Here is a 25,758-nt window from a genome sequence, read left to right as displayed (position 1 = left end):
TATAAATACATCAGAATGAGAATGTTCCTTGTTTTGTAAAACACACGGACATAAACAAGAAATTAAATTTGGTTGGAATATACATATATCAATTAAAATAGTGAGATTTAAATTTTTATCTTCATATTTCCCTACATTTTCCAATTTTAATATAATTTATAATCAGGCAAATAATAATTATTTTTAAAGAAGAGCAGTTGAGCATCCACATGAGAATTTGAATTTGGCCATTTAAAACCTGAATCCACTTGACCAAGGTTATCTGATGCTTACGGTATTATGGAGAGAGAATATGAAAAAGAAAAGAAGGAAAGAAATTACTTGGAAAAATGCCAGTTTTAATTAACCAGACATTTTCTATAAAATGTGAGTTATAAATGATAAATGCTTACTTTTTGTACTACAAAGGATCAACCATCGCATACAATCCCTGTAGATTGTATTTAAATTAGGCCCTCTTCTTCATTATGATGGCTTAAAATATTAAAATTAATGATGTTAAACCATAGTGATTTTTGCTCCTGTGCTTGAGAGACACTGCTAAGTAATTTGTGATTTTTTTCCTCATTAATTTGCCTACAATATATTTAGAGTATTTTGTCCAACTCCTGAGAGGAACACTATGCATGATACATTTGAATTGCCCGAGTCCCTCCCCTCCACGTGCAATTAGTGTCTCCCCACATCACTGATGAATGCAGAAAACTGAGTATTTTGTTTTCTAGAAGAAAATCCTTGTCAACTGAAATTCTTTTAGAAAAAGGTGATAAATTAAATAGCATAGTTGTTCAGAGCCAGAGTTTCTGTTCTACCCCTTAGTCACTACATCACTGTAGGAATGTTTATCCATCCATTCATATACCTTTCCTTTTAACAAATACTTCTATAAACAAGTAAGGGGCACCATACCGCAGTGATTAAAGTATGGTCTCTGAACTGTACTTCCTGGCTTCAAGTCTGTTCTGCACCATGTATTACTGTGTGACTTTGAGCAGGTGACTTTTCCTCACCCTGCTTCCATTTCTCATCTGTAAATGGGAATAAAGTAATAGTTATTCTCTCATAGAATTGTTGTGCTTCATGACAGGTCCTGTCCTAGGTATGTTGCCACAGTTGTTGCAGTTTATTCCCACCTCAAAGCATGGACAGATGAGACTCAGAGAGAAGACAGATGATAAAGTCAGGTGTGTGTATGCCCAAGTGACTAGAGTTGCTGTAGCAACTGGATGTGATTCCTAGATCAGCTATGTCTTAAGAGCTTGGACCAGTCCCTGGGCATCTGTGAACCTGTTTCCTCAAGTGTCCCAAACACAATCCCTGCTTTGCCTATAGGATATGGCTACTATGAAGACCACAATAATCAATGAGTCTGTTTGATATTAGGGACAGCCACTTTTTAAAAATGTGGATTGCAATTGTCTTGGATTCTCTCAAGTTCTAAAGTTTCTGCTCTTCCAACAATCACTGGTATTTGCTGAGGGGCCATTGTATATTACTGGGTCTCCTGTGGTATGGGATGTTGCTTCAAAATCAAGAGAAAAACAGATTTTGTCCTCTTACAGTTTTGTTGTGAGCTGCACCTAGAAATTGATGACTGTCTGTGTGTGAGTCAGGAGGTCAGTTTAACAAAGGACCAAGGTGGGAGGGACACTCCACCACTGATGCCTGTACCCCTGACCCCACATCTCTGAAGATGCATCTCCTGTGGCAGAGAGCTATTATTATGGGGTTCCCACCATCACTTAACAACCCTCAGCCCCTGCCCATTTGTTCCAATTAACAACAGGTGCATGCATAACTGAGAGATGGTTTTATTGCTTCTTGATGTCATGAATGCAGCTGCTGGTATATAAATACATGGGAGGTCTCTGACCTCCATCCCAGGACCTTTTATTATCTCATACCTAAACAGGAGAAATGCCTTAATATATTTAACTTTCGTAACAGACTAGGAGACTGCACAAACTTCCTCTATAACTGATTTTAGCATCTCAACTAAGCTTGAAAGCCCATAATTTTTTTTGTTAATGCCATGTGATTATGAGAGGAGAAATAAACTAAACATAGGACATGGCAGTGTCAGTTAAAACATGGTAGTTACTTAACTTTTTTTTTTTTTACATAAGTGTGGATTTCACTCAATGGCCTCCTTTCTTGATTTACTCCCATTTTATTCACCAGCTTTTGCCACCACTAAGAGATACCAATTATTAAGAGGTTGGTCCATTTGCAAGCAGAGGAAACTTTAAATCACTCCAGCTAAACAAAATGCAGCTTATTTGCACTAAAAAGCTGAGAGATGAAAAGGTGTCACCTATAGAAAACTGTCATGTGTGTGCATTAGCAAGACTTTTAAATTTCATATATATGTGTGTGTGTGCGTGTGTGTGTGTGTATTTCTCCCTTCCTTATTGCTGAAATTATAAGGTCAATTTAGTGGTGTAATCTCTAGTCTATAACTAATAGAAAAATTATCTATGACACTGAGGAGCTTTTAAAGACTAGATACAACAATGTGCAGTCTTTGAGAGTGAAACAGCCTGCATTTTAAGTAACTGTCTCAATACCTCCTTTTCAGCACACATTTAATAGTACATACCCTTTAACCAAAGCACACAGATGGCACAATGGTTGTAATTAGATTTCACATTTGATGCAATTAGTTACAGTAGCAAATGTAAAATCTACAATAGAACCTTTAAAAATAGCTCTATGTCTATGAAGTCACTTCGATTTGTTAGCTCACTGGCTTCTATGAATGTAGTGAGCATATAACAGCTCAAGAGAACCATGGTGTGAATTCATATTTAAAATATATTAATGGTTTAAAATTGTGTCTAACTTGCAAGTCCAGAGTAGTCTTTCTCAACTTCTCCCCACAATACATATGAAAATGTGAATAAAGATGAAAATCTCACAATAACAGTGTATATCAACAGTGATAGAAAACATAATTCCAGAAACTGTGGAGAGCTTTTCCTGATGATGAAGCCAGTTCAGCTGGATGAGAAATTAAAACTCAGCCACAAATATATCTAATATACATCTCATAAAATAAGTAGAGTTTTCTTTATAAAGTAGAATTCAGGAGGCAAGTGGGTGTTGGTTCATGGGCTAAGAAGTCAATGGTCAATGGGTATCTCTTCCACAAATGTTCCTTGACCAAATAATCAAAAAATGAAAAATAACATGCCCTCTGGACCTCTCCTTTGTGAGTGTGGCTTTTTGAGTTGCCTGATCACTGTTTGTTCCCTTTGCCTCAATAGCACCTTCCACTTCCACCCCCTCATCTATATCTATATCTATATCATTTATACCTATACCTACGCCTAAATCTATATCTATCATCTTCTTTATCACCTGTAGTCATATCTATCTATATCATTTACCTATACTTATTCAAAGCAAGAATCAGAACCAAAAAAATAATAAGCCTAAGAAGTATGGTAAGGGTGGTCAGACAGGCATTGCTTTGCTTCTTGGAATGTGATAGCTCTTACAAGTACAGCAGGAAGTTGTGACAAGGAAGACACTCTTAGCAGGGCATGCTGGAGGACAGTGACACTCCATATGTTGTATCACCGCAAAGAAACAGAATAATGGGTGGTGAAGAGGGCAATGGCTACACTCACATCAGTCTAGCAGAGACACATGGAGTAACAAACAGGAAATACATTTCTGGTGACACATCAACCCTGGCTGACAGTAGGGAAGTCTGGATTGTTGTATTTAAGAAAGTTCTATTGGTCTATTCTTAGCAGAAAAAGGTATGGGATAAAATATCAGTGTCTATCATAGGTGAAGGAAGAGTGATTGATTGCAAAGTTCTACATATTTTAAAATCACCCAAATGTCCTCTCATACTATTTTACTAAATAAATCAACATAAACATTAATGGAAAACCATGTTATTCTTAAAATCACAATGTGAAGAATATTTAAATTCATATTTAATGTAAAGTAAAAAACCGTACATACAGCATTACTGCTTTTTATAATATGTATATATAAATATACAGAGGCTTTCAAAGGAATATAGCAAATATTAATATTGGTCATTTGTGGGTGTTAGGTCCATATTTTCTTTTTAATTGCCCAAATTTCTAAATTCTCTATAGTGCATACATATTGCATCTTAATCAGGAGAAGGCAAGTATCATGGTTAAAATTTTGCTGCTTGGAAGGAAGAATAAAGAGTAATTCAGATCCCATGAGAATAAAAACAAAGCATATGTCAAAGAACTGAAGTAACAGTTTCTTTGGCTGCTATCCTATCTGAGCAGAATGTATTTAAGAAAGAAATCACTGCACCTTAATGCAAAGCAGAGGTACAATTGTCCCAAAAGCTGACACTGAAAAGAGATGACATTTGGTGTACTCCCATTGCCTTTTTCTAAGAACGGTCTGCTTTACCTATTTGCAGCTGTTCTGCTTACAGAGATTTGCTTTCAGAGGACCACATATCCCTTATCTTCATTTCTTGCTACTCAGTAAAACACTGGAAACTAAGAAAACCAAGAGAAAAAAGATTTTATATTTCCTACTCTGGAGAAATGATTTATTGTTTTCATATAGATGAACCATTATGGATGATTTAGTGAAGAACTGAACAGACTTTTCTCCCCAGGCTTGTTCATCTTTGTTTTTCACTTTTGGTAACATTGTTTACCAACAGTTTAACTTGTGTGTGTGTGTGCGCATGTGTAACATAGCTTCTGCCTTCTTTTACCTTCTTCCCTTTCTCACCCATGGCAATTGTCTCACTGTCTCCCTTACTTTTTTTTTATTCTTTTTATTAAGAAAATTTCCGTGGTTTTATCACATAATGAGGCACTGAAACATCTGAACAAATCCATGTCTGGGCAGTGAAGTAGCTGTTTTCTTCTTCATCTCTCTGGATTACTACAGCAATTTGTCAGCAGATTAAAAAAAAAAAAAAAAAGACAACCTTTTGCATTGCATAAGTCTTTCCAAGGCATGGGCTGGTACAACACAAACTTCTATCAGATGCAACTAGTCTAGCGTCCAAACCACACACCAACACCTCGGTGGGCAGCAGCGCACTGCGCCCACTCCCACCGTGGCCATGCTTGTTTGTGGCGATACCTTGTTGGGAGGCTGGGAGGCGGTCAGCCAAAGTTGTGCAGGATAAGCCTGAACATGTCATCGGTGCAAACCCAAACATCATTGATGTTCTTAAATAGGAGCATCTAGTGGAATGCCACAACAGGTCTTCATCCACCTTGAGCTGGCCCACAACCATGCTGATGATGCAGCCATCTGGCATAGGCTGATGGTCCTGCACCGTGATGCTGTGCTGGATTTTCTGGAATGGAAGGCTAGACAACTTCTTCACAATGGCAGTTTTCCCTGGAACTGCTGTCCTTCCCATGTAAGGCATGACGCATCAATATAAATTGCTCTTAGTTGGGTTCTGTCATTATCAAATAACTGGTAGTATTGTTGAACGAAGGCAGATCCAGTCTGCTCCCAAATTGGCTTGTCTCCCTTTCTGGAGCATCACCCGGGCTCACTGAGACCCTAGGGGCTGGCACTATGGTGGCAGCGGTGGCAGCGGCAACACAGCACGGTCCTCCCTTACTTTTTAACCTGTGAGTGCAGGTGCAATGTGTGCTGATATTTGCTTTCAGAAATCAAGCACAGGCATATAGATTGTTGGATGCTTGTTCTGTTAGTTTGTGCTTTGGAATGTAATGAGCCATTTCTTTCTTCTCTGCCTCCTCTTCCTCCTCCTCCTTCTCATTCTTTGGTTTCCTAGTTTCTAATGTCTGAGTGACTAACCTTAAGTTCCCCAGCTATAAATTTGAGATCATAATTGCAGCCTTGCATGGGTTTTGTGAGTATTAAGCAGTTAGTAAAGGAAATCTTTAGAATAGCCTCTGGTGTTGCAATATTGCTCAACACAAGGATGTTCCCTTCCCCTTTCTCACTGAGGAAGAATCTTATTTCTTCCTAAATCTTGTTGTCGAAGGACTTTTTTTTTTAATTGAGATTGTTCACATACTATATGTGCTGATTTGTATATATTATGTCCCCCAGGAAAAGCCATATTCTTTAATGCATTCTTGTAGGGGCAGATGTGTTAGTGTGGATTAGGTTGGAACCTATTGGTTCAGTATTTCCATGGAGGTGTAGCCACACCCATTCAGCATGGGCCTTGATTAGTTTACTAGAGCCTTATATAAGCTCAGACAGGAGGAGCTCACAGCCAGCTGTAGCTGAGACAGACATTTTGAAGATGGCCATTGGAAGCTGACACAGAATGCCCTTTGGAAATGCAACCTGGTAGCAAGCAGACACCAGCCACGTGCCTTCCCATCTAACATTAGCCATCCTTCAGTGAAGATACCCGGATTGTCAATGCATTACCTTGGACACTTTATAGCCTTAAGACTGTAACTGTATAACCAAATAAACTCCCTTTTATAAAAGTCAGTCCATTTCTGGTGTTTTGCATTCCGGCAGCATTACAAACTGGAACACCATACAATTATCCAAAAATCCAAAGTGTACAAACAATTGCCCATGGTACCATCATACAGCTGTGCATCCATCACCACAATTAATTTTTTTTCAATTTTTAGAACATTCTCATTAATCCAGAAAAGAAATAAAGACAATAAAAGGACACTCGAATCCTCCCATATCCCTAACCACCACCCCATCCATTATTGATTCATAGTTTTGGTGTAGTATATTTGTTACTGTTGATGAAAGAATGTTAAAATACTACTAACTGTAGTATATAATTTGCGATAGGTATATATATTTTTTCCTATATGCCCCTCTATTATTAACTTCTAGTTACAGTGTCATATATTTGTTCTAGTTCATGAGAGTGATTTCTAATATTTGTACAGTTAATCATGGACACTGTCCACCACAAAATTCACTGTTTTATACATTCCCATCTTTTAACCTCCAACTTTCCTTCTGGTTACATATATGACTCTGAACTTACCCTTTCCACCACCTTCACACACCTTTCAGCACTGTTAGTTATTCTCACAACATGCTACCATCACCTCTGTCCATTTCCAAATGTTTAAGTTCACCCTAGTTGAACATTTTGCTCATAATAAGCAACTGCTCCCCATTCTTTAGCCTCATTCTATATCCTGGTAACTTATATTTCATGTCTATGAGTTTACATATGATAATTAGCTCATATCAGTGAGACCCTGCAATATTTGTCCTTGTGTCTGTCTTATTTCACTCAATATAGCATCCTCAAGATTTCTTCATCAACCCATTTTTTTTAAAGATGGTTTTGTTCACACACCATATATTCCTTCCTAAGTAAACAATCCTTGGTTCCCTGTATAGTCACGTAGTTATGTATTCAGCACCATCACCACTAGCTATATAAAGACATCTCCATTTCTTCCACAAAGAAGGAGAAAGAGTTAAAGAAGGTAGAGGGACAAGAGAGAAAGAAAAAAGAGAGAGAGAAAAAAAAAACATGACAGAAAGCAACAGAAGGAAAGATAGCATTAAACTAAAGTAGACTAAAGAGTCAGACAACATCACCAATGCCAGGAGTCCCATACCCTTCCCCTGTGCCCACCCCCCACCCCCCATATGCATTTAGCTTTGGTATATTGCCTTTGTTATATTAAATGAAGCATAATACAATGTTTCTGTTAATTATAGTCTCTAGTTTGCATTGATTGTATTTTCCCGCCAGTCCCACCCTATTTTTAACACCTTGCAATGTTGACATTCGTTTGTTCTACCTCATGTAAAAACATATTTGTACCTTTTATCACAATCATTGAGCACCCTAGGTTTCACTGAGTTATACAGTCCTAGTCTGTATCTTTCCTCTTTCCTTCTCGTGTCCCACATGGTCCTAACCTTCCTCTTTCAATCATGCACACAGTCATCTTTGTTCAGTGTACTTACATTGCTGTGCTACTATCTCCCAAAATTGTTTTCCAAAACTCTCACTTCTGTCTTTTCCTTTCTGTCTGCAGTGCTTCATTTATTGTTTCCTGTAGAGCAGGTATCTTGTTCACAAACTCTCATTGTCTGTTTGTCAGAGAATATTTTAAGCTCTCCCTCAAATTTGAAGGTCAGTTTTGCTGGATATAGGATTCTTGGTTGGTGATTTTTCTCTTTCAGTATCTTAAATATATCACCCCACTTCCTTCTTGCCTCCATGGTTTCTATTGAGAAATCTACACATAGTCTTATCAAGCTTCCTTTGCATGTGATGGATCACTTTTCTCTTGCTGCTTCCAGGATTCTCTTTTTATCTTTGATGTTTGATAATCTGATTATTAAGTGTCTTGGTGTAGGCCTATTCAGATCTATTCTATTTGGGGTACACTGTGCTTCTTTGATCTGTAATTTTATGTCTTTCATAAGAGATAGGAAATTTTCATTGATTATTCCCTCTATTAATACTTCTGCCCCTTTTCCCTTCTCTTCTCCTTCTGGGACACCAATGACATATATATTCCTGCATTTTGTTTTGTCCTTAAGTTCCTGGAGATGTTGCTCATATTTTTCCATTCTTTTCTCTATCTGTTCTTTTGTGTGTAGGCTTTCAAGTGCCTTGTTCTGCAGTTCCTGAGTGTTTTCTTCTGCCTCTTGAGATCTGCTGTTGTATGTTCCCATTGTGACTTTCATCTCTTGTGTTGTGCCTTTCATTTCCATAGATTCTGCAAGTTGTTTTTTCAAACTTTCGATTTACACCTTATGTTCACCCACTGTTTTCATTATGTGCTTCATCTCATTTGCCATATCTCCCTTAAAACTTTTTGAATTGATTTAGTATTAGTTGTTTAAATTCTTATATCTCAGTTGAAGTATAAGCTTGTTCCTTGACTGGGCCATAACCTCATTCTTCCTAGTGTAGGTTGTAGTTTTCTGTTGTCTATGCATCTTATTTCCTTGGTTACCCCAATCCAGTGTTTTCCCAGACCAGAACAGGCTCAGGTCTTGGATGGAGGGAATAGTATCCAGTTTACCTGAGGGTGTCTTAGAAGGTTGACGCACCCTGTGAGGCCTCAAGTTACTGTGCTTTTCTGCCCAGCAGGTTGCACCTGTCAGCCTGTAACTCAAGCCTGGGGTAAGGAGGTGTGGCCTGTGGCTGTTTTCCCACAGGCTTTGGGGTCTGGTTCTGAATGGAAGGTGGGTAGTAGAGCTTGGCACTATCTTCTTCCTCTTAGGGAAGATACACCCCCTAGGGAGCAGTCATTTACACTTGAATAGTCTCTTTGCCTGTGCTATCTCCAGCCTTGTCTGGGTCAGAGCACTGGGAACTGAAAATGGCTGATGCTTTCTCCACTGAGCCAAAAAAAGTACAGATAGCCCCATTCAGGGCCAGTCTGTGGCCACCCTCCAGCTCTCCAAGGTCAGTCGTCACCAAGAGCCTCTGTCTGCTTGTTGGGGATTCATATCTTGTATTGAGCAGTTCATGTTTGTTAATTAAAACCCCAGTGGGAGCTCAGCTGAGCTGTATTAGCTTGCTCAGAGAGTGCTGCTCTCTTGCACCACAAGGCTTTGCAGCTCAGGCTGTGTGGGGAGGGGCCGCCCAGCTTGGATCCACGGTTTTTACTTACAGATTTTATGCTGTGATCTCGTGCATTCCTCCTAATTCAGGTTGGTGTATGATGAGTGGACAGTCACATTTGTCCCCCTGCAGTTATTCCAGATTATTTACTGGCTGTTCCTGGTTGTTTATTATTTGTTCCAGGGGGACAAACTAGCCTGTTGATGGACTTTTATCTCCCCATTTGTAATGTCTGTTTTCTTTTTTCCCCCTTTGTTCCTTTCCTCTCCCTCCCCACTTTCACACATTCCATCTTCTTTCTTCTTTTCTTTTTCTGTCCTTTGCATGCAGATTAGAGAAAAGGTACGACATGACCTAATCATCACCTAGAACCAGGAGTTGTCTCCAGTTCGTAATCTGGTGTAAGCCACAGAAATATCTCGTTTACAACAATTGAAGCTGAAGAGCTCCTTAAGTGAAAGAAGAAAAGCTTAGTTGGAGGTGGGTTAAAGCAGACGCTTAGGAGTTTGGCTGTCTGCATTTAAATACTGATGATACTAACAATTACCATTGACCCTGGGTATGTTCATTAACCTTTCTATACTTCAGTTCCTTTATCTGTAAGGTGGGGATAATAATTGTAGGTTTTTTATGGAATACATGTGAGTTTTAAATGAATGAATATATGCAACTAAACCAAGTGAAATTGTTGCTTTTGTGGGTCACAAACTGACAGATAACAGTTTCAAATGGTTCAGCCTAATACATAACTTTTAAGAGCGTATAATACAAATCACTCAATAAAGGTTAGCTATTATTCTTTTTTATTATCATGATGTAAGAAACAACTACAACAAAATAAAATGTCTCATCTAAGGTATCAGTGGTATTTGAAAGGCTCCTGGGTGTTTTATTGGACAGCGGATGTGTAGTAGGCTAAATAGTGCCCCCCATACAGATATGTCCACATCCTAATCCCCAGAATCTGTGACTGTTAACCTTATTTGGGAAAAGAGTCTTTGTAGATGTGATTATGTTAAGGATTATGAGGTGAAGCAATCATCCTGGATTATCTTGGTGGGCTTCAAATTCAATGACAAGTGTCCTTGTAAGAGTGAGGCAGAAGGAGTTTTGACAGGCAGAAGAGAAGGAGGCTATGTGTCCACAGAGGCAGAGATGGAATGATGTGGCCACAAGTCAAGGAACGCAGACAGCCACCAGAAACTGGCACCAGCAAGGAACCGATTCTTCCCTAGAGATTATGGAGGAAGTTTGGTCCTGCTGATGCCTTTATTTAGGCCCGGTGATACTGATTTCAGACATCTGGCCACAAGAATGGTGAGAGAATAAATTTCTGTTGTTTTAGGCCACCAAGATTTTGGTACTTTGTTACAACAGCCTTAAGAAACTAATGCAGGTTACAACTAAAATTCTGTGGCTGGAGTCAGGTACTTTGGAAAGACCAAGCTCCCCTCTCTGAGGTTCTAACCCCTCCAAACCCATCAGATCTCATTTTCAATTTCATGGATCCAATTGGCTATAAGTCTGTGAAGTTGAAAATTGTTACTCTGCTAAATGCCTGTGAGTGTCATGATATAAGGATCTCTCTCCTTGCCTGCCAGAAGAGGACATGCATGCTCAGTGTGTTGGAGCAAAAAACAGGTGGAAAAAAAAGAGAAAATCCAAAGACAACCCTACAAATATCCCATCCTCTCAGTATCTACTGAGAAGTGTTTTCCATCCAAGTAATTTTATCCAATTGTTCCTCTGTTAAAAACCAATTGTAGAGATGATTTTTTGACTTTGTATATGACTCTTTGCATAACTCTTTGTGGTTATTACAGAATGAATTCATATGAAAAAGCAATTCTAATGTGGATTGGAATTTATCTGATCCAACCCGATTCTTTTGGTAGTTGTTCAAGTTTATCACACCTGAAAACTCTCCCTCATTGGCCTCCTGAAGACTCAGAAGTAGCTGAAGGGATTTAAATGTCTGTGTCAGGACTGACATTTTAACCAGACCTCCTCCCTGGCGTCTTCCTTTTTTCTATTTGGAAGAAAGCATGAATTGACATTTACCCTGATGTTTAAGAAATATGTGAAAATTGTTTCCTCTTTATACTGGCTTTCCATTTTAAAGCTCTTAGAGACTAGTTTTGAAGTAATGGCTGTCTTGATAATTAAAGGGCATAGATGCTATGGGAGAAATTGTGCCTTTGTCATGTAGGCAATCAGGGGTCTTCATTCACATTCATTATAGTGTGCTAAGAGCCTGTGTATACATCTAGGTACTTGTGGAAGTCCTTTGTCACATTGACCTCTACTGGATGGAATGTCACACCAACCCAGCCCAGACTGGAAACCTCCTCCTATTGCCTAAGGCTCTCATTTAAATCACCAGCTAGAAAGCAGAGGGGAAATATAAGGGCAAAGGAAAATATAATGAAGAAGGAAAGGAGGCAATCAAGGAAAACAAATGGAGGTAGTGAAAGGCAGAGTATTACACCATACTAAACAAAAAGAGGTGAAATATAGGAGGATAAGAATTTGAAACACTGAGGAACAAAGCTCACAACTTTGACAACCTCATAAGTCTTTAACAATCTGCCTGGTCAAAAGAGGACATAAGCAATTTGGCATTTGTCTAGTTAATGTAATCATTTAATTAGTTGGAGACAATTGGTAATTTAGGCATAAAGGTTTGTTTGTTTGTTTGTTTGTTTACATGCTTATTTATCCTGAATTGCCCAGGTTGAATGTTTCTATTGATTAAATATATGGGCAATTGCACGTCCTCATTTCTCTTTGAACTCTGTAGACTCAACCTAGAAAAGCATTATCGATGCAAAGCCAACAATTTCCACAAAGTGAGATGTATGCAAGGACCACTGGATTGAGGACCCAAATCAGGTGTTTGATGATGGATCTGAGAACTCGACTTTGCAAAACCCAACTGTATCACCCCAAGGCATCCATTCCCTGCCCACACCCTTTCAGGACAGGAAAATACTGAGGAATGTGAGGTTTCCCGTTTCTCATGACATCAGTTCCGTTTTCCTTGGTGAAATTTCCCTCTTCAGATTCTTTAGCTTCATGTCACTCACAGTGGCGAGTTGTTCATGGTCTGTGTGGGAATGCTCTGTTTCTTTTCAGCCCTGGGAATAAGGAAAGCATCAATTCTGCTGACAACCTAAGTCATCTGGTCCTGTTTGCCACATAGTCACAAAGCCCTCCTTCCCCACTTTCCGAGTCATTAAACGAAACTGCCCATTGGGGCCCCTTCCTAGAATTGTTTAAAAAAAATAAAAAGACGATAAAACAAAAAACCAAAACCTTCCGTCAATTCCTTTTGTTTCTTTCCCCCTTTCTCTATTTTTTTTTCACCTCCACATTCTACCTTTGAGAAAGGTAGGCTCCATAATGCAGCTTGACTTAAATTATGACCCTGCTGCACTATTTCTTTGAGCTGCTATTTTCCCTGCCTGTTCCAGCTGCTGAGCACAATTGCTACAGATCAATTATTAAAGAGATGCTAAAAATAGCCCAGTGCAAGGCTGTCAAGAAAGAAAAATCATTCAAACACAGCAAGAGACACAACTTGGGCAGCTAGCTCTCGCTGTTATTAGATCTTTAATTCTCCCCACCCCCTTTCCCTTTAAGCTTTTCTTTTATTTCTCTCAGCAATAATGAAGTAATAGGCAGCTTAAAAGGTCCCTTTTTTTGAACTCATAGGAATTTGCATAAGCTGACTGCTTTTCCACCTTAGTCTCCTTACTATAAAAGCACAGGCTTGCCTTAGAAGTCCTGTTGCATAGATGCATGCAGAGGAATTTACCAATGATTTTTTTCCTTGCAGGTGGCATACTAGTTCCATCCACTGAGAGCTGCCTTTCTCCAAAGTGCCCCTTCTGAGATGTACCCTTTTCAGTTGTTGAAATGAGAACTTCGCTTTTGAGGTTCATTTTAGAAAAATATTTTAGTAACCCTGAGATGAGAGCTATAGTCTTAATATTTTCTCCCCTAATATTCTATGACACAAATGATTTACTTTCCTGAGCTTTACTTTATTTTATATATATGCATGTATATATAGACATATTTATATATAAATATATAACAACATATGTCTTTTATCATCGAAGAGAGGGGCATTGTAGTCTGATCAGGTATCATGTTTTTAAAAAATAATATCTTACATAGAATTAGAAATCATTGTAGAGGAAAGATTGGGCATGGCAATGAGATTTGGGGTCAAATCCGTGATATGCTGGCTTTTAGCTGTGTGGCCATAGGGGAGTTGTAGGATCCTCTCTGCCTCATTTCATCAGACTGTATTGAGGTGTGATATCAATTTTTAAGGGTCATTGTGAGCACATAATAAGAAAATACATGTAAAGAAGATGGAAGAAATGAAATACTCAAAGAAATAATATTGAACATTTCTGATAATAGAAAATGAAGTGAGTTTGTTTATAGAAATTACTGAAATACCAGCAAACCGAAGGAAAAGAGACTAATACATGGTAGTATTTTAAAAAGTTCAAAACTTTTCTCAACATCTAGGCAGGAAAGTGCACACAAAATGAAAAAATAAATTGATTACTCCAAGATTATCAACAAATAAAAAAATTAAGTCAGTAATAGAATTTTATGTGACACTGAATGTTACAAAAACCAAGAAGTAATTCTTATGAACTCTGAGGGGAAAAAGAATTTCATATCCAAATAAGTTATGGTTTTTATGCCAAGGGGAAAAATAATCATTCACAGATATCCAGGAATTCAGATAATTTATCTCTCTTGTTCCCTTCCTGAAAGTGTTACCTGGAGAAATATGGCAGCAAATAGAATTAAATCAAAACAAAGATACCATGAATGGGGAAGACATAGAATGGCAGTGGGGGATGCTGCAGAGAACAAAACCTATAAAAACAGAATTCATGTCTTCCTATTTGTTCATAATGTATGAGACAATATACAGATCGGAAATAGTTTTGAAAGAGAACACACGAGGCAAAAAAATGAGAAATTAATTATCTGCAGTGAAATCTCATATTCTTAAAGCAGAAGTGAGAAAATGTCATAAGGAAGTATAATGTGAAAAATTATAATTTCAAATGATCAATTACTCTTGATAATTTTGGAAATATATGATGTCTTAGTTTGCCAGGGATGCTATGACAAATACCACACACTAGTGTGCTTAAACGACAGGAGTTTATTGGTTCAAAGTTTTTGAAGCCAGAAGTCCAACATCAAGCTATTGGCACGGCTTGCTTTCTCCTGGAGGCTGTACCGTTCCAACAAATCTCCATCACATGGTAAGTTCTCTCTCCTTTTGTCTGCTCCTCTGGTTTCTGTTGACTTCTGGCTTCTACTTCCATGTCCCATTTCCTTTGCTTATAAAGACTTCAGTTATATTGGATTAAGGTCCACCCTCATCCAGTTCGGCCCCACATTAATTTATAGTAACATATTCAATGGTCCTACTTACAAGTGGGTTCACACCCACAGAGATATGGATGAAAACTTGAATACATCTTTTGTGGGATAATTGATTCAATCCCCCAAGTATAGTTACATAGGTTTTTTTTGACTTCTATATTAAAGGTGCCTGATACTGGCTGGGGTGAAATCCTGACACATCCCAGAGTGATATGGGCAAGAGCATAAGTGTATTTGCGGGGCCCGCCGAGGAGCTGGGGAGAAATGGGAAGTGTTGGCCTTCCCCACCTGGGCTATTGCTGATTTTCCTGCAAACATTGAGGACTGCCAATTTGGTGGGCCGAGCCCTCAATCAGGCACCGATAGCTAGAGAAACAAACACATCCCAACTCCTAGCTAGATTAACAAAATCCTCACACTAAAGACCTACTAACCTTTGTTCCTAACACATAAAACAACATATCTGGCTTTCAAAAATAAAATTACATGGCATGCCAAAGGCAAGAATAAACCGTCTGAAGAGACAAAACAAACATCAGAATCAGATTTGATTTTGACACTGATATTGGAATTATAAGACAAAGCCATTCCAATAACTGTGATTAACATGCTAAGAGCTACAATGGAAAATGTAGATTATATGTGGTAACAAATGGGCAATGTATGCAGAGAGATGGAAACTCTAAGAAGGAATCAAAAAGAAATGAAAGAAATGAAAACCATTGTAACATAAATGAAGAATGCCTTTCATGCTCTAATCAGTATATTCAACAAGGTCAGCAAAAGATTCAATGAGTTTAAAGATATGTCAATAGAAATTTCCCAACCTGAAATGCAAAGAGAAAAAAGAATGAAACAAACAGAATAGAATATCCCAAAACTGTAGAAAAATTTCAAAAGTGGTACTATATGCCTAATTGGAATGAGAAGTAAAAGAGAACAGAGTATAAACATACTTCAGTAGTAATGACCAAGAGCATTCCCCAAATTAATGACAGACATGAAACCATAGATTCAGGAAGCTCAGAGAGGAAAACATGAGCAGGAAAACACCAAAAACATCTCATCATAAATATCATATTCAAAATGCAGGAAACAAAGACAAAGAGAAAACCTTTAATGAAGACAGAAAGGAAAAATAGACCTTAACTATGGAGGACCAGGAATAAGAATCACAGCAAACTTCTTGTCAGAATCCAAGCAAGCAAGAAAAGAATGGGCAAGAAATCCATTCCAGAAAGTAGGGTATCAAAACAAAAAACATCACTTAACTAGAAATCTATATCCTGTGAGATTACCCATCCAAAGTGAAGGAGAAGTAAAGACCATTTCAGACGAACAAGAAAAGGAGGGAAATTTGTTGCCAGCAGAGCATCCCTGCATAACACTTTAAAGGAGGTCCTTTAATGAGAAGTAAAATGATGTACGTCAGAAACTCAGATACGCATAAAAAAGGAAGTATTTCAGAGAATAAATTTGACCAAAAGATAATTGTTTAAAGTCATAATAGTAACACTATATTGTGATTGTAACATATGGATAAGTGAAATGAATGAAATGAATAATAGCTGTGTCATAAGGGATGGGAGGAAGAAATTGGAAATACTTTGTTAAAAGATGCCTTCACTACACATGAAGTGATATAATGTTATTTGAGGGTTGACTTAGATTTGTTAAAAGGAGTATTGGAAACTCAATGAGAATTAAAGAAGTATAATTAATATGCTAAGAGATAAAATGGAATCATATAAAATAACTAAAACAAGGTAAGGCAGAATTAGAGGAGGGAAGAAACTAAGAACAAATGCAACAAGAAGAAAACTGTTGCAGACATAGTAGATACTAATCTAACTATCAATAATCACCTTAAATATGAATGGCCTTAATACACCAATTAAAATATGAGAATTGTCAGAGTGAATAAAAAGAAAAAACAAGAAACCCTCTTTAAGTAGAAAAACTTAGGTTAAAAGCAAAGTGATGCAGAGATATACCATGCTAACATTAATCAACAGAAAGCTGGAGTAGTTATATTAATTTCAGAACAAGCAGAGTTCAGAACAAGGAAAATAATCAGGTAGAATGAGGGTCCATTAAATAATGATAAAGGGATCAGTTCTCCAATCCTTAATATATATGCACCTAACAAACCTCAAAAGATGTGAGACAAAAACTGATATAAAACTGCAAGGAGAAATAGACAATCCCCTATTATAGGTGGAGACTTCACCACCTCTCCTCAGTAATTTGTGGGTAAAGCAAACAGAAAATTAGTAAGGATACAGTAGAGCTGAAGAGTGCCATAAATCAATTTAATCTAATAGGCATTCATAGAACTCTCCATTCTACAACAGCAGAATACACATTCTTATCAAGCTTACATGGAAGATTCACCAAGACAGACTACATTCTTGGACATAAAAATCTTAACAAATTTAAGAGAACAGATATCATACAAAGTATGTTCTTAGACCACAATGGAATTAAACTAGAAATAAATAACAGAACGATGAATGGAAATACCCAAATATTTGGAAATTAAGCAACACACTTAAAGATTACACATGGGTTAAAGAAAATATCTCAAGTGAATGAAAATATAATTTGAACTAAATGGAAACAAAGATACTAATTATCAAAGCTTTTAGGATGTAGTGATAGCAATACTTGGAGGGAACTTAATAGCATTAAGTACTTATATTAGAAAGAAAGGTCTAAAATCAATAACCTAAGTTTTCAACTTATGGAAGTAGAGAAAGAAGAGAAATTTAAGCCTAAAGCAAGCAGAAGAAGAGCAATAATAAAAACTTAAATCAGGGAAAAATGAAATTGAAAACAGTAAAAAAAAAAATCCATGAAATCTAAAGTTCATTCTTTGAAAATATCAAAGAAATTAATAAACTTCTAGAAACCAAGAAAAAGAGAAGACACAAATTACTAACATTAGGAATGAAAGAGGGATCATCACTACTGATTCCATGAATATTAAAAGGATAACAAATGAATACTACAAACAATTCTGTGTCCCCATATGTGAAATGCACTCATTCCTTGAGGGACACAAACTATCAAAACTAACTCAAAGAGGAATAGATAATTTGAATAGACCTATATCTATCAATGGAATTGAATCAATAATAATAGCCTTCAAAAATATCATCATGCCCAGGTGGTATTGTCACTGGTAGATTCTACCTATTCTCAATAATTTCTTCCCAAAAAAATAGAAATAGAAGCAGAGAAAACAGTTACTAAATCAATCTATGGGGCTAGCATTATTCTAAAACCAAACTCAGATAAAGACATTATAAGAAAGGATAACTATAGCCCAATATCTTTCATGAAAATAGATACAAAAATCCTCCACAAAATATCAGCAAACAAAATCCAACAATATATAAAAAAATACAGAATTTGACTGTTATTTTTATTCTGGGAATGTAAGGTTGATTCAATATTTAAAAATCAATCAGTGTACCCCAACTAATCAGTAAGCTAAAGAAGAAAATCATATATCATATTAATTGATGCAGAAAAAGCAGTTGATAAAATCCAACACCCATACATAAAAATGCTCAGCAAATTAAGAATAGAGGGGAACTTCCACAACTTGATAATGAGCCTCTACCAAAACCCAGCAAGCAATATCATACTTAATCATAAGAAACTGGACACTTACGCTCAAGGTTGAAAAAAAGGAAAGGATGACCTCTCTCACCACTCCCATTTGACTTCATACTAGACACCCTATTTAGTACCATCAGACTAGAAAATGGAGTAAAAGCATGCAGATTGGAAAGGAAAAAATGAAACTGCCTCTGTTTGTCAATGAAATTACTGTTTATGTCGAAAATTCCAAAGAATCAACAATAAAACTCCTGTAACTAGTAAGTGACTACAGTAAGGTCATGGTAACAAGTTAAGATTAAAAGTCATGTGCTTTCCAAAATACTAGCAATGGTCAAGTAGAATCTGAAATTTAAAATCAATACCATTTATAATATCACCTAAAAATGAAATATGTAACTATAAATATGTAAAATATATACAAGATATATATGATAATTATAGAATTGGTAAAGGAAATCAAATGTCTAAATAAATGGAGAGATATTCTGTGTTCACATCATGGAAGATTTAATATGGTTGAGATGTCAGTTCTTCCCAACTTGATCTATACATTCATTGTAATCCCAATCAAATTCCCAGAATGTTAATTTGTAGATATCTACTAATTAATTAATTCTAATGAATTCTAAAGTTTATATGGAAAGGCAAAAGACCTAGAATAGCAAACACTTCTACTGAAGCAGAACAAAGTTTAAAAACTCGTACTACCTGACTTCAAGACACACTATAAAGCAGTAATTAAGAGAGCATGGTACTGGCAAAAGAATGGGCACATAGGTCATTGGAATAGAATAGAAAGTCCAGAAGTAGACCAACACAAATATAGCCAATATAATCTTCTGGTCTTTGACAAAAGACCAAGGCAATTCAAAGGAAAAAGAATAATCTTTTCAACAAATAGTGCTGGATCAATTGGTTGCCATATGCAAATAAATAAGAACATAGACAGAAACCTTACATTACACCTTTCACAAAAATTAACCCAAAGTAGATAATAGACTTAAATGTAAACTGCAAAACTATAAAACTTCTAAAGGAAAACATAGGAGAAATCTAGGTGACATTGGACTTTACAGTGAGTTTTTACATGCAGCACCAAAAACATGACCCACAAAAGAAAAAAATCAGTAAGATGGACTTTTAAAAATTAAAACTAATGTTCTTTGAAGCACAGTGTTAAGAGAATGAAAAGACAAGCCACAGACAATGAAAAATATTAGCAAAACACATAGCTGATAAAGAATTTTATAAAAAACATTTAAAGAACCCTTAAAACCCAACAATAAGAGAACAAACAACTCAATTAGAAAATGAGCAAATTAACTGACACCTTGACATAAAAGATATGCAACATTATGAATAGATACTCAACATCATTTGATATTAGGGAATTGTAAATCAAACCTTTCCATACCACTATAGACCAATTGGAAGGATTAAAATCCAAAAAGAAAAAACAAAACAAAACTAATAATACTCATTGCTGGCAACAATGTGGAGTGACATGAACTCTGGAATTCTCATTCATTGATGGAGGGAATGCAAAATGGTATAGCCACTTTGGAAAAGAGTCTGGCAGTTTCTTAAAAAAGTTAAACATAGTCTTACCATATAATCCAACAGTGGTACTCTTAGGTATTCATCCAACTGATTTGAAAACTTAAGTTCACACAAAAATTGCATGCAAATATTTATAGATTTTTTTTTTTTCATAATCACCCCAAACTGGAAGCTACCAAGATGTCCTTCAATAAGTGAATGGGTAAACAAACTATGGTAAATCCACACAATGGAATATTATTCAACATTGAAAAGACATGCTTTATGAAGCCATGAAAAGATATGAGTGACTCTTAAAGATATATTGCTAAGTGAAGAAGCCAGTGTGAAAGGGCACAAAGTTTTCAGATTGCAGTGATACGGTATTCTGAATTAGGCAAAACTATAGAGATAGTAAGAGGATCAGTGTTTCCAGGGTTTCAGTCAAAAATGGGAGGGTTGTGTAAGTGAAGCACAAGAGATTTCTTAGGGTGGTGAACTGTTCTGTATGATACTGTAATGGCAGATACATGACAGTATTCCTTTGTTAAAACCCACAGAACTTTACCACACAAAGAGAGGACACTAATGCATGCAAACTTAAAAAATAATTTACAATGTCCTGGGATCCCAGGATGGAATGCAGAAGGTTACAAAACACTACAATTGTATTACAAATGTGTGACGCTATCTAACTGAAGGGGGTGGAGAGAAATGTGCTGCCAACTAACTTTTGCAATGAGTGGAGTCTATAAGACTAAAGGCAAAAAAAAAAAAAAAAAAATTGTACACAGTCTCTGTACTATGAAAATACACATGCACATTTATGGGCATATGTCTAAGGGAAATAAAAGCCAATTGAAAGAGCCCCAATAGCCAAGACTGGAAAAATTTGAGCAACAAAAAATTGTAAAATAAACATCCATGAGTACATATTGATATGCATAAATAGTTAAATATATACATAAATAGGCAAAATGAGACAAATCTGTGTAGAGATAATTTACATAGGTACTCCACCTTCAAGGAGACGGAGCTTAAGTCTCTACTACTGAAGTATCGGCTGACCATAGTGACTTCCTTCTAAAGAGTCAGGTATGGAAAGGACAAAAAGAGTAACTACCATGGAGCAACTTGACAAATACTATCCCAGATGATCAAAGTTAAATAAATAAATAGGGATAAATTACGCTGAGCGTATGTTCCCTTGATATGTATGAGAAAAGCACTTTTTCTCACTTGTCTTCCACTCCAAAACCCATAACTCCAGTATAATTTTGTGGAAAAATTACAGAAATCACAGTTGAGGTACATTCTACAAAATACCTGGCCAGTCCTCTGCCAAACTGTCAAGGTCAACGAAAACAAGGAAAGTCTAAGATAAGAGTAACCTAAGGAGACTATAATTAAATGTAATGTGATATCCTAGAATGGATCCTGGACAGAAAAAGGACAATATGTAAAAAAACTATGGAAATCTGAATAAATTATGGACTTTAGTTAAAATAAAACCACTGATATGGCTATAAGGAAAAATTACAAAGTATCCTGCTAGGAAGAAATATAATACAATATTTACAAGATATGTAGGGAATTTTAGGAATAAAATTAATGTGCTTGATTAACAGATATATATCAAACTTTCTACCCTTGAAAGAATTTACATACTTTTTAATATTTATGGACCATTTACCAAAATTAATTATTTCCAAGTTGTTGAAGAAAAGCTCAATAATTTTAATTTTTCAGTCTGTTTTCCAGCCACAATTCAATAAGTTGCAAAATTAATAGCAAGGGAGAAATAAACTAATGGAATGATTGGAAAATGAATGTGTATTCTGCGACATAGAAATGTTAAACATTTCTCTTTCCTGGGTCAGAGGAAGACAACATTTTGAGTCCTCCCATGTGGTCAGATTGCGACCATGTGACTGACTTCTTGTCAATGGCAATGTGGAGAGAAGAAATCTGTTTTCATTTTTGGTGTTTACAGCAGTCTCAATTTCTCTCCTTTTGAAGCTGAGGAGGAAGGACTTCATGATACTAGATTTTCAACATGGAAGCAGATCAGATACTTGAGTCACCTTTGGAGGAGAGGAGACAGGGAGAGTAAGCTAACCTACATCACACGAAGAGAAATAAACAAAGCTCTATTGTTTTAGGTGGCTGAGAAGTCGGGGTGTATTTGTAACCACAGCATAGCCTAGCCTATCATTACATGTCCTTCAACACCCACAAATTCACAAACGCCTAAGAAAGTTAACATTGAAAAGAAAACTTCAAAGCAGATGACTTAAGTAATTACTTAAGTTAATTACAGTACTATACATCAAAAGAAGTGCTTCAGCAAATATTATTCTTTTGTGAGAAATCATTGCTTTACATGATTTTATTACTAAAGAAAGATAAATATGTATTTATCAGCTATTCACCCCAGTAAGCAAGAACATAAAATAATTCTAAGAGAAGCAATTAAAAAGAATGAATACAGACAAAAATAGAAATTAAGCTCAAAACAGAGTAGTAGAATTGATAACAAAACTTAGCAGCTTATTCTTCAGAAAACCTAATAAAAGACACAAGCTTTTAGTTGAGATTTATCATTGGAAAATGAAGAAATTGAATTACAAAGGTGATATAACCACAGATCTGAAGGGAAATTAAACATATGAAACTAAGAATTAACAAATTTTGTGCAATGAAATGTATACACCTAAATAGAGCAATAACAATTAAATAAATTGTAAATGTTGTCCAAAAAATACTAATAACTAAAAGATCCTATAATGTTTTATGAGGAAATGATATCAGATAATTTCTGTGCTATTTATACATTCTGAAACAAAGAAAATGACATAATGCTTTCCAATTAATTCTGATTAAAGTAAAATTTCTTGGGAATAAAATTCCATTGGAGAAATTATTTTGTTTTTGTTCTGTAATGGAATCCATGTAAACAACAACCATATAATAAATATGATTCTCTCTATAAAAGGTATGTATATAAACAACAGCCATATAATACATATGATTCTCTCTATAAAAGGTATGCAGAAGAAACAGAAAACTATTTAACTTAGGAATTAATATGGCTAATTAATTTTAAGAGAAAAATACTATTGTAGTATTTAAAAAATCTTGATATAACCTCTTTAAAGTGAACAATTAATATAAGTTAAAATAATAGCACTAAAATCTAATGATATATTACAAAGAAAAATACGATCCTTATGGTAGATGCTAAAAATGCTGAAACACATTTGAATATATTTAGCATATTTCTTATAAAAATTCTTATAACATGTATAGCTTATAAAAATTTTCAGTATAACAGGAGTAGCATGTTACTTCTGCATTCTATCTCAAGTTAATAATTAATGCTTAACTTATTAGTAAAATAATCAATGCATTTCCAATGAAGTCAATAATAAAAATGGGAAATCAGCAGTGTGTTGACATTGATCTAGCTCTTTTTGGCTAGCTCATTCTATCAGAAAAGATTACATAATAATAGGAATAAATTACTACTTATTTTTAATTAAACAAACACTAACTGTTTAGTCAAAGCCTAGTATATAATACAGTCACTAGTCTTAGTAAACTAAAGAAAATAAACTTAAACACTGTTAGAATTGATAATTCACCAAGAGGTCTGTTTAAAAAAAAGGATACATAAATATCAAGAGCTTGTAGGAAAATTAAATGGAAATTGGATGAGGAGAGGTCCTAATCATTATAACAACAAAAAATAAAATTATAATTGTACCTGAATCGTTGTGAAAAAGACTGGATAACTTAACCACAGCTGATTATTTGATCAATGGAAACATTTTTTTTACACCGAAATACATGCTTATTACGTCTTTGGATGTAATTCAATTCTGTTGAGATGCTAATTCTATCCAAGTTGATTCTACTTAAAATGTAATTGGGGTTTTAAGAGGAACTTGACAAAATTATTCTATAGCTCATCTGCAAGAAAAAAAAATATGAGGAGTACACTAAAAACTTTGGAAATGAAAAAGAGAAAAAGGACAGAATTCAGTACAGTAAGAGACAAACAGAGCTGTGACAATGACTATGTAGTTGAGAAATAGACCCAAGAACTTATTTTAAGAACTTATTTTATAATACAATTGGAATTTCAAGCAATAGGTAAAATAATTAATTCAATAAATTGCAAGAGGACAAGTTGGAGTGCTATGTTAGAATTCTACTATACTAAATTAAGCACAGATATATGAATATCAGTTGTAATAAAATGAATTTTAAAAAATACTCAATGGAGAGATACAATTTTGGGTTGCTGAATGTATTTCATATTATGACAGTAGACTTAGAAAGTATAATATAAAATACTGATAGATTTTATCACCTAAAACTTAACTTATTTCTTTTAATGTAAAATGAGCATAAGCAGAATTAAATGGCAAGTGATAAAATGAAAGATGTATTTAACAAGAAGAATAAAATTCAAAGGGAGAGATTATACATGTATAACCATACACATACATGGATGCAAAATTACATATTTATTAAAAAAACAGGATGCCAGTAGGAAAACTGGTGGAAGGATTTGCACATGTAATTAACTAAAAAGAACTATAAATCACCATTAACTTATGATATTTTCTTAGCTGCAGTAATTCAAGGAGTAAAACGTCAAAGAACAACAATATTCCATATTCTGTTTTTGGTTGGCAAAGATATAACTATTGATTAACAGCTAGTGCCAGAAAAGGCACAGGGTAATTGACTGCCTCACATGTTTTAATTACAAATCAGTGCAAATTCAGTGGAAGGTGATTTAATGAAATGTAATAGATGCCTAAAAATTCATATGCCCTTTAACCTAAATATTTTATTACTGAGAGTTCACCTAGTTAACTGATGAAGCAAATGATTCTTTGAAAGACTGTTTAAAATAACAAATAATGGAGACAATCCCTAAAGTAAAAGTAAATTCTGCATAAGAAAGTACATTAAAGAACAAAATGGACTATTAAGAGCTTTAAAACATGGCATGGTAAAAAGCTATTTATTGGTATGGAATGAAGTTTATTATTCTCTATACTGTTATATGAAAAAGAAAAATTTTAAACACAATTAAATTATCGCATTTTATATATATTCACATGTACATGTATATATATAAATTCATGTTAAAACTTAATGAATATATACATACCAAATTAACATATTTTTGTATATTAGTGGAATTGGGCTAGACAGATTGTTGCTTTTTCTGTTGAATTTCCTCATACATATTTTCAATTTTTTTCTCCAAACATTTCATTATAAAATACAATTAATAGACACAAAGTGTACAATCCCAAACCATCACTTCCATCCAGGTCCCCAAATCCCTGGGGTCACCACCATTTAGTAGCCTGAGAACTCTACTGCATGTGCTGAGTGGGACAGAAACAAATAGGAAGTACAAAAATAACTCCAGGTATCAGGCCATTGTGAAAGCCAGCAACTGCATTCATTCAGAAGGACACATTTTCACTAGCTCTGATGCTATTGATAAATTTCAAGATGAGCTGGTGTGAGGACTTTTAAGAACTTCCCTTGACCAGCTTATAGCCATGGTTTTCAGTGTGAATGTTGAATCCCTT

The 25,758-nt window shown here is 35.5% G+C and overlaps 1 pseudogene; it reads right to left on the bottom strand.

The window, feature by feature from the left end:
- Positions 1-5,129: 5,129 nt before the first annotated feature.
- Positions 5,130-25,758, bottom strand: part of LOC119526539 — a 101,222-nt pseudogene continuing 80,593 nt past the window's right edge.

This window comes from Choloepus didactylus, chromosome 1 (assembly GCF_015220235.1).
Source record: "Choloepus didactylus isolate mChoDid1 chromosome 1, mChoDid1.pri, whole genome shotgun sequence".
NCBI lineage: Eukaryota > Metazoa > Chordata > Mammalia > Pilosa > Megalonychidae > Choloepus > Choloepus didactylus.
The sequence above is the reverse complement of the archived record's forward strand: the minus strand, read 5'-3'. Positions and strand labels throughout refer to the sequence as shown.